Source organism: Phalaenopsis equestris, unplaced genomic scaffold (assembly GCF_001263595.1).
Source record: "Phalaenopsis equestris unplaced genomic scaffold, ASM126359v1 Scaffold000342, whole genome shotgun sequence".
Taxonomy (NCBI): Eukaryota; Viridiplantae; Streptophyta; class Magnoliopsida; order Asparagales; family Orchidaceae; genus Phalaenopsis; species Phalaenopsis equestris.
This window is the reverse complement of record NW_018164784.1, coordinates 474,584-485,110: the sequence shown is the minus strand read 5'-3', so window position 1 is coordinate 485,110 and position 10,527 is coordinate 474,584.

The following is a 10,527-nucleotide window of genomic DNA, read 5'->3' as shown; positions in this document are numbered from 1 at the left end:
TTCTTTTAAAGTTGTAGATGAGCTTTCCCAAGAGTTGCCTAAGCATCCCTTTAAAATTTGGCCTTATCCAAAGCTTGAGTAAGCATAACCATCGATCTCGCTGTCGTCGGCCTCAAGGGCGCCGTCGGCGGACTTCTGAAAAATTTATTCTGTAGCCTTGAGAAAAACTCACCTTCAGTGGGGTCGAGGTTACCGTCGGCGGCCTAGTTCAAATCTCCAAATTCACTTGTTTTTGCATATTTTTGCTCCAATGACCCTAATTCATCATTCCTGCAACTTATTCCTGCAACAAAACATCAAAAATACATTTCTTTCAAGTGCAATATCAACAAAAATGGTATAAAATAGGTATGAAAATCTCAACATATTTTTCTTTGGTCATCATTCGAGGGACGTAAGTGATGTCGTATTCACTGAGCTCCACTGCCCACTTCAGTAGCTAGCCAGACTGTTCTGGTTGGGTCGATACAGATTTGAGTCGATGATCTAAAATTACCCAGATCGGATGTGTTTAAATATATTGTCAGAACATGCTAGCTAAGATAATCAGAGCATTTGTTAGTTATCCCATACTTAGGCACCTAAATTCTGCCCCTGAAGGACACGACTGGTGTAGTAGACTAGGAATTATTATTTCAGTTCCTCTTTGACCAACACTGAGCTAATGGTCTCAATGCCGACGCCTAAATATAGTGAGAGTTCTTCGTTCAATTTCAAGCATTAAAAAAGCAACAACGACATTAAAGAGCCTTTTAGAATTTTGAATGTTTGTTGACAATTAGGCATCCATTAGAATTTTATAGCCTTCTTGAGGGTTTTGAAAAATGCTACACAATTTTTGCCCAACCTCAAGATGAATCAGCATAGACTCACAATCCATCCAGTTAGTTTTTTTACTTCTCAAGTGTTTCAAAGGGATGACATATTGAGTAGTGCTTTGGCTTTTCCTATGTTAGTCTTAATGCCTTCGGGTGTTAAGAGATATTTGAGAATTTTTTTAGTTGAGGTTGCAAATGTACATTTTAATGAATTGAGCTTCATATTATATTTTCAAAGAGTTTGAATTTTATTTTAGAAATTTTTGACATAGATGTCAATGCTTCTACCCTTTCGATGAGACAATATTACATCTATTAAATATTGCTAAATTGGCACAATATTTTTAAGTCCAAAGAAAATTACAATATAACAATGTACTCCCTTAACTGTATTAAATGTGATTTTTTCAGCGTCAGCCCAGTGCATTATTATTTTGTGGTATCCATAAAAAGCATTAAAGAAGCTCATGATGGAGTGTCCGACTGCATAATCCACCCAAGCATGGATCCTCGGTAGATGGTATCTATACTTTGGGCAAGCGACATTCAAGTTGGTGAAGTTCATGCACATTTTCCACTTCTCGTTGGCTTTCTAGACCATGACTACATTAGAGACCCAGGGGTACTACACCTTCTGAATTTAGTTGGCCTCCTTCAGTTCAACACCTCTTCTTTGACTAGTACGGCTAGCATTGTTATCGAGCTTCTAATTCTTTGATTCACTGGTCAGGTGACAACATTCATGATTAGTCGGTGGCATGTGACATCAATTGATAATTTTGGCATCTTTGCTCACAGACATCATGATGCTCCCTGAGGGTTTGGATCAGCAACTCCTTGTACCCTGAATAAAAATTCTCTTATTAAAAAAGATTTACCATGTTCTCCTTCAGTCATCAAGATTTATAGGGTTGTCTCGCTGGTCTCGAGACCCTTTCACTTCAGTTCTATAGGTCAAGCGGCTCTTGCTCCATAATTCTGACTGCGTGGAGGCAGCAAACCCGTGTAACTGCAAGTCCCTTCGAATGGTGATCACTTCACTATCTCCTATGAATTTTACCACCATGTGGTATGTTGACACGACAATCTTCAAATGCTTCAACAAAGGGTGGACAAAAATGGTGTTGTAGGTATGTGGCGAGTCAACCACCAAGAAGTCTTCTATGTGAGTGAACTGTTTATCGCTCTCTCCTCAAGTGACCACCATCGACATCACTCCCAAAGCTCTTTTTATTTCTCCTGAGAAATTGTATAAAGGTTCGACCGGTGTTATCAATTGGTCGGTTTGAAGACTTAGCTTGTGAAACACTGATTTAGATAATATATTCACAGAACTACAACCTGATAATTGATTATTGTTGCGGTCACAATGATAAAATCTTTGTAGGGTTCTCCTTATGGGGTAGGTTTGCGTTAGTGACTGTGATTGTGGATGATTTCATCTCTTCTGAGTGAAAGCGACTGTGCGCAATTCCCCTGATCGGGATCACTTTTGACAAGCTCGCTCGAATGACTCCCCTCCTCTGAATGTCGTTGGAACTATCCATACAATCTTAATAGCATTTGCTTTTACAGGTTCATCCGGGATGTCCACAACTAGGGCCTTTTTGTATCTCTTCTTCGTGGATTTGAGTGCCATAAATTCTTTTTATTTTTTTACTCTAATCAGCCCCTTGACTAAACTATGGAGATGTCTAAAATCCTCCATCTCATGGTCGTGATCCTTGTGGTAGGCGCAATGTTTTTAATCCACTGGTCTATGGGTGGTAAGCAGTAACAACTTTATGTGTGATTCCAAACTTGGTAACTATTGTCTCCATCTTTTTGTTATGAAAATTGTTGTCTGCATCACTAATAATCACCTAGATGTCCCAAATCAACTAAAAAAATATACTTCTTTAAAAAATTCAAGACACTCTGAGCATCAAAATTAAACAACGACATGACCCCAATTCACTTGGAGACATAATCTTCTGCTACCAAAATGTAGAGGTTTCCTAAGGAAGGTATGAAGGGTCCATAAAATTTGTTCCCCAAACATCAAAAATCTCAACTTTTGAAGTGAAATCAGGGACATTTCATTTCTCTTAGAAATATTGTCTAAATGCTGGTCTAAATGTTGAAATCTATCACAAGCTTTAACAAAATTGTTCACATCCTTGAAAACAGTAGATCAATAAAACTTGGATTGTCATTTCTTAGCCGAAGTTCCAAATCCTTCAAAATGCGAAATCTATCACAAGCTTTAACAAAATTGTTCACATTCTTGAAAACAGTAGATTAATAAAACTTGGATTGTCATATCTTAGCCGAAGTTCCAAATCCTTCAAAATGTCTACCCTCAAATTTTGAATCATAACAAGGCCTAATAATGTCATCGACCTCTTCCAATGGCACATATCTTTTAAGAATATGGTCCTTGTATTTTCTAAAAAGATAGGGCTCATCCCAATAGTAAAAAAAACCTTAAAAAGGACTCTTCCATTGGTGGTTGGTTAGATCACAAAAAATGATCCAGCTTATAATGAATTTGCAAGCTCACTGTAACAAGGTGTGTTATCTTCATAAATGGCAAGGCCTTACTCATCAGAAAAATGCTCACTTATGTCGACTAGACACTCATTAGAATTCTCCTGTTAGAGCCTAGACAAGTGATCGAGTACCAGGTTTTCCATGTCTTTCTGATCCACAATATCCATATCAAATTCTTATAGCAAGAGAAACTATCAGATCAAACTGGATTTGACATCCTTCTTAGCCACAAGATATTTGATAACAACGTGATTGGTGTACACCATGACTTATGTTCGTATAAGTAGGACTTAAAATTATCAAAAACAAATACTATGGTCAATAGTTCTTTCTCTATACAGGTATAATTCACTTTGGCATTATTGAGGGTCCTACTGGTATAGTACATGACATGAAAATCTTGTCTCTCTTTTGGCCTAAAACTACTCTTACAATGTAGTCACTCATGTCACACATCAACTCAAAGGGCATCTCCTAGTCTCGTGCAATAGTCACAATTGTAGTGACTAACCTAGATCTTAAAGTCTCAAATGCAGCTAGGCAAACCTCATCAAAATGGAAGGGCGCATATTTTTCTAACAAATGTCATAAAGGCTTGGAGATCTTAGAAAAGTACTTAATGTATCGACGATAAAATTTAGCTTGCCCTAAAAAGCTCTTAATCACTTTCGCAGAAGTGGGTGGAGATAAATTTTCTATCACTTGAATCATGAAAGAATCTAGATCCATCCCCTTCTCAAAAATCTCATGGTCCAACACTATCCCCTCAGTGACCATGAATTGAAATTTCTCCCAATTCAACACCAATATGGTCTCCTCACACCTTTGTAACACTTTTGCAAGATTTTTCAAGCATTACTTGAATGAGGTGCCAATTATGAAGAAGTCTTCTATGAAAATTACTATCCTAGTCTCAATCAATTCAGAAAAGATGGACATCATGCAACACTCAAAAATGGTTGACGCATTACAAAATCCAAAGGGCATCCTCCCAAAGGCAAAGCTCTCATAAGGGCTAGTGAAAGTGGTATTGCCTTGGTCCTCATGTGCTATACTGAATAGTCATCTAGGAAGCCGTAGAAAGGGTGTCCTACTAGTATATCAAACATCTGGTTAAGAAAAACAGGAAAAGATGGTCTATCCTAGTAGCCGCATTCAAATTCTTATAGTCAATACAAATCCTCCATCCAATGGCAATCTTAGTGGGGATCAACTCATTCCTCTCATTCTATACTACTTTCACTCTCCCCTTCTTAGCTACACAATGAATAAGGCAAACTCATGCACAAACTAAGATTGCCGCATTCAAATTCTTATAGTCAATACAAATCCTCGATCCAATGGCAATCCTAGTGGGGATCAACTTATTCCTCTCATTCTATACTACTTTTACTCTCCCCTTCTTAGCTACGCAATGAATAAGGCAAACTCATGCACAAACTAAGATGAGGTAGATTATGCATGTATTTAACCACTTTAAGATTTCTTTCTTCACTATCTCCTTCAATACCTCCATCATAGCGTTCAGTCTCCTCTGAGGGTCAAGTTTGGGTCCATTTCCCCCTTCCATCAAAATCATATGCATGCACAAGCACTACATGAAAACATGTTAAAATTGATGGTACATCAAAATTTTTTCCTGACATTTTGTTTACTCTTGACAATTTGTTTAACTTAATTTTTCAAAATGTTTAATCGGTATTCATATGCATGCACAAGCACTACATGAAAACATGTTTAAATTGATGGTACATCAAAATTTTTTCCTATCATTTCGTTTACTCTTGATAATTTGTTTAACTTAATTTTTCAGAATGTTTAATTGGTAGTCATTAGTAAATGCATTATTTGATAGTTTATTACTCATAACCGATGATGTAATCCATTGGTTCATATCACTTTATAAACTAAGGAATTTAATCGTCAGAACATTCATGTGTTGGTTCTCACGCAATAATAACTGATGGTTGTAGCCATCGATTATTAAATTATTTAAAACTGACAATATGGCAATGTGAAAAAGCCATCAAAAAAGCTCTATATACACATATCGAAAGTCCACATTTCATTATTTATTGCACGTGCTTAGTCTCTAAAAACTCCTCGTCATCCTTTAATCCCATTTCGCGTAGAGTACACCATTTCTCAATTTCTTGTAGTCAAATTAAAGGTAATCTCAATTTTAATATTCCTCTATATTTTTATTTATATTGAACTGTTAGTTTTTTCACATTTTGATTTTGTGTTTGAGGAAAAATCAAATTTTTTATTTGGTTTTCTATATTTTAAATGATGTATTTGATTGGTACATGCTTAGGAGTAATCTATTAGGTTTGTTCACGTCCAAGACCAAAATTTTAATTTTAAATTTGAATACCTAAAAAAATTTGAATATTAAAAAAAATTTTGAGGGCTATTTACATGTATAGCACTCGAAACATAGGGTTTAGGGTTTAGGGTTTAGGGTTTAATGCTCTCTTAAATCAAATTTTCTTGATTTTCATCTTTTTTTCTAGCATTTCGTCTATTTCACAACATAAATCCAGATTTACTAAATCCTATAGTGATGCAGATTTACACCATCTTCGCTTTTTGTCTATCAAATCCGACACTGAATTTGATAAATTCCGATATATTAAATTTAATAAATCCAATTTAACATAAATCTAGATTGCAGCTAAATAACGCCCTAAAATTCTTTTGCAAATAAGAAATTTCATTATAAAACCCCCACATATTTTTTATTTTTGTAAAATTCTCATTAGTTTGATCGTGGCACACATAAATTTTATTATGTTAGTTCAATAGTTTGAAAATTAGCACATGGGTGCTAGATTTTGTAAAATAGCAATATTTTGTGAACTATCTATGTGATTTTTCTTATGTATGCAAATATAAAAGTTTAGGTTTGAGATATGCAAATACATAAGAAACAGTTGTCTTTAAATGTAAAGCATGTAAATACCCATTTTTAAATGCAAAGTGACATACCTGGCATGCAAATCTTATGTTTTTATTAGGCCCCAGTGGTAGACAAGATTAGCGGTAGTTGTGTAAGATGGTTTGATCGACAACAATCTAATACCCCAATTAAGAGATTAATGTTTAGAGCGTCACATAAACCCTTTTATCCTTCTATCGATCTCCTCATTAATTCTTTATCCTTCATACTTTGCTAATATTAATCACTTAAATATATATATGTTATCTATGGATGTTCGTACAACAAGGTTGTGGCTGTATAATAGCCTTTATCTAAATAGAAAAGGAGTCACTGAAGTGTTCTTGAATGGTGTCGAGGCCTTCGTGGAAGCTGCAACTGAACTTCTGACTTATATATCCGAGGGTAGGTTTCGTGGTTCATTTTCAAAACACACAAATCGAACACACTTAATGCCTAAAGAAGTCAAATATCTTTTATATCATCGGGGATTTCAACCTGATTACTAAATTTGGACTTCGCATGGCAAGGTTGACCCCCCTAAAATATTCAACTTTGCTCCTTGGACGAGCTATGATCCTCCACCTGAATATGACTTAATTAAAATTGAAGAAATGGTCTTCCATGGGACAAGATTGCATTATTCTACTCAAGTGGAAGAAGAACCACCAAACCACAAAGCTCATCCATTTTATAAATTACTAAATGTGGCTTAAAGACCATTACGACATGGTTGCACATCCAATTATGAGTTATCTGTAGCCCTCAAAATGTTCAAAATTAGAGCAAAGTTTAGTATGTCCTAAGAATGCTTCAATTAGCTTGTTGGATTGATGAAAGAGAGAATTCAAAGGAAAATTTAGTTTTAGAAGCTTATACAGGATGAAAAATATGGTCTCCAAGTTAGGTCTAAAATTAGAAAAGATTAATTGTTGTGTAAACAAATGGATGCTTTTTAATAAGTTCAGTGCAACAGAGACTAGGTCTATATTTTGTCGTTCTCCTAGATTCAATCCTCATAGTAAAAAAAAATAAGAGATTGAAGAAAGTTCCATACAAGCATCTCTTCTATCTATTACTTATTCCATGTATTCAGAGGTTATTTATTTCTATGTGTACTGCTCCACATATGATGTGACATCATAACAGATCAGAAGAAACTAACTAAATAGGTTATCTTGCAGATGGGGGCATGAAGATATTTTGATCACACATATCCTGAGTTTGTTGTGGAGGCACGTAACGAGCTTCTTGGCTTCTATTCTAATGATTTCTCACCATGTAGTCAGAGCGTGTTGCCTTACTCTTGTTGGCCAGTGATCGTTACGCTCCATAATTTTCCACATGTAATGTGCATGAATACCTCATTCTTCTTCCTAACATTGATTATACCATGTCCCAATAACCCTAAATGTGGGATTGATGTACATTTACCACTCATGATAGATGAGCTAAAAATTCTTGGGGAAAGAGGTGTCACAATGTATGTTTTCTTAAAAAATAATTTTATAATGAAAGCAGCATTAATGTGAACAATAAGTGAATTTCTTGCGTATGGAATGTTATTTGGGTAGTGCACTGCGAGAAGTTTAGCTTGTTCATATTGCATGAATTAATCAAAGGCATTTACGCTTTAAAAATGGGAGAAAGAATTCATGGTTTGACTCTCATCGTATGTTTTTAAATGTTGATCATCTCTTCAATAAAAATAATAATACATTCAGAAGAAAAAAAAATTTGAGAAATCGGCACCACCTCAAATAGTTACTGGGGATGATTTATTTTATATTATAAGTTACATTTAAAAGATTACTAAATACCTTGAAATTTCTTTGCAATGTCCAACAAGATTTGGCGTTACTCATAATTAGACAAGAAAAAACATTTTTTAGGTTCTACCTTACTGGGATGATATTATCATCATACATAATCTTGATGTGATACACATAAAGAAAATTTTCATTGATAATATATTCATCGTTGTGATGGATGTTAAAGGAAAATCTAAGGATAATGTGAATGCCAAACTTAATTTAAAGGGGATCTGCAAATGATAAGAGTTAGAGATACAAAAAACTACTGCAAGATAGAGATACAAAAAACTACTGCAGGAAAGCTTATAAAGTCTAAATAATTATAGTGTCTTACTTTAGAGCAATGAAGATCAATTTTTGATTGGCTCTAATCATTAAAATTCCATAGCGGAAATGCTTCAAATTTAATCATTGTGTTGATGTGGGAGCAGGAAAGATTGTTGAACTGAAAAGCCATGATTATCATATTTTCCTAAAAAAAAATTTGATGCCACCAACATTAAGTTGCTTGCCAATCAAAATACTAAATCATTGATTGAAATTAATGTGTTTTCTAGGGACTTTTGCGAAACTCATTTAAAATTTAAGAGCAAACATTCCAATAATATTGTACAAGCTTAAAAAAAATATTTTCACATAATATTTTAAACTCAATGAAGCATCTACAAAAAATACATCTACCTCATGAGGTATTAATTGGCGATCAAGTTCAATATCCCTAGATGTATCCCTTTGAGAGGTAATAATCCATACATTTGGTGGTTGCTCCTTTATTATGATTGTTAAAATGTGCTAAATAACAATTTATTTATAGATTTTTAAATAAACTGAAGATTGTAAGGAATAAAACTTCACCAGAAGGCTCAATATGTGAGGTATATTTATCATAGGAGAATACAACATTCTGCTCCTACTATTTTGGACAAGAACCTAAGAAGGAGCCATTAGGTGTTGTGCCTCCCTTAACATTTTTTGTTTTCTAGGATTCATGCGAAGCATCAGGGAGGTGCACATCAGGTTATTTTAGCAGTCAAGAACTTTAGGCAACGACCCTTTATGTCTTCTTAATTACAATGAAGTTCATCCCTATATTGAGTAAGATATTTTTTATTATAGTTGTTCACCATTTATTTGTCAAATATTATGATCACCTAATTTAAAAAAATTTTAATGTGTGAACATCTTATTTGTAAATTCATTAAATTAAGTTGACAACAATATTACAAGCCAGGAAATAGAGAATAATTTTTCTCAATGGTTTATAACACAAGTAAGTTAGAATTTGGCGAATTAATTACTCATCTCGCATGTTTATTTTTAGATTTATTGAATGACACGTGATTTTTCTTATTAATCCATACATTCATGATTGAAACAATAGAGAAATAGATTAGAGATTGATAGAACTCGCTTGAGTATCCATGCACATCGTGAAAATTTGGCAAATTTACGATGTGAATGACTGCATGTTTCATACAAGATCCTAATCGCAAGGAAAAAAAAGACTTAATTTTGATATTGTGTTAAAACAAAAAATAAATCAAATGAAGAAATAGATTACTATAGGATTCTCAAAAAGGTTGTTGAATTAACATACCTTAGCTCCACTAGGAGAAGTGTATTCATATTGAACTATGATTGATTTTATCCTATTCTATAATATTGTAGAAGTAAAAGTGAACAAAAAATATGCCAAATTTAATCCTTTTATTTTAGCAATATAAGCAAGTCATGTATATTATTTTTTATATCCCATAGAGTCAGAGATAAAGTTGACAGGGTAGTTGTCGTAATGATTAAGCGTAGGCTGGCCATTGATAATCATAATATTATTGAAATCGCTCATCAAGAAGTAAAAACAATAGATTTATGCATTCAATTCGATCATAGTCATAAAAAACTAAGTTTATAGGATGCTATTGGAAAACATGAAGAAATTATTCCCAATGAGGAATATTATTCTAGTGATGCTTCAAACAAAGAAATTTTAACTACATCATCTAGTTACTCATCAAATAAGGTTGGATAAGATGTGTAAGATACTATCAATATTATAGAATGGACTTTATATTTTTGTCGTCCATTTATTGTGTAGTTATGTGTTTTCAGTTTCAGTAGTTTGAAGATTGCATGTTTTCAGTTTCAGTAGTTTGAAGATTGCATTTTACATTTTCTTCTTCTGTTGGCTGAGTAGTTTTGTGCATTTAGCTTTGTAAGTTTGTAGATTGCACTTTAAATTCTTATTTTTTTTCTTTATTACACACATTTGTGTTTATTACTTTTAGTAGTTATAGATTGCACCTTTCATTTTTGTCTTTTATTTACTGAGGAGATTTGTGTTTTCAGTTTCATTAGTTTTATGTTTAAATTTAGGTGCATTAATTAATTATTTTTTCCTTGTTGTAAATGGCAGCATCGGGGG